Genomic DNA, 647 nt, shown 5'->3' with positions numbered 1-647 from the left:
ATGTAATTGGTATGATTACGACTCCTATTGTAGATGTATTTATGGTTGCGTCTGGAGTGGTGACTGCTGTCTGGATTATTTTGAACAATTTGGAGGTAAAGGACAATTTATGGATAAAACTTTCACTATCTCTCTCTTCTGTCTCTCTCTCTCTCTCTCTCCCCCCCTCCCTCCCTCCCTCCCTCCCCTCCCTTCCTCTCTCCCTCTCTCTCTCCTCCCTCCCTCCCTCTCTCTCTCTCCCACTCTCTCTCTCTCTCTGTGTGTGTCTCTATCCCCTCCCTCCCACCCTCCCGCCCTCCCCCCTCTCCATCCTCCTCCTCTCTCCTCCCTCCCTTCTCTCTCTCTCTCTCTCTCCTCCTCTCTCTCCCCCTCCCTCCCTCCCTCCCTCTCCCCCTCCCTCCCTCCCTCCCTCTCCCTCTCCCTCCCTCCCTCTCTCCCTCCCTCCCCTCCCTCCCCCCTCCCTCTCTCTCTCTCTCCTCTCTCTCCCCCTCCTCCCTCCCTCCCTCCCTCTCCCCTCCCTCCCTCCCTCCCTCCCTCCCTCTCCCCCTCCCTCTCTCCCTCTCCCTCCCTCCCTCCCTCTCTCCTCCCTCCTCCCTCCCTCTCTCTCCCCCTCCTCCCTCCCTCTCCCCCTCCCTCTCTCCCTCTCC

General features: G+C 60.6%; 1 long non-coding RNA gene across 2 annotated transcripts in view; it reads left to right on the top strand.

Moving 5' to 3' along the window:
• Positions 1-647, top strand: part of LOC144452235 (uncharacterized) — a 2,421-nt gene continuing 1,774 nt past the window's right edge. For both annotated transcript variants that reach the window (XR_013482337.1, XR_013482338.1), the window contains exon 1: positions 1-95. This is a non-coding gene — a long non-coding RNA (uncharacterized LOC144452235). The remainder of the gene's footprint in view (positions 96-647) is intronic.

Source organism: Glandiceps talaboti, chromosome 22 (genome assembly GCF_964340395.1).
Source record: "Glandiceps talaboti chromosome 22, keGlaTala1.1, whole genome shotgun sequence".
Classification (NCBI taxonomy): domain Eukaryota; kingdom Metazoa; phylum Hemichordata; class Enteropneusta; family Spengelidae; genus Glandiceps; species Glandiceps talaboti.
Note: the sequence above shows the minus strand (reverse complement) of the source record. Positions and strands in the feature narration are given on the sequence as shown.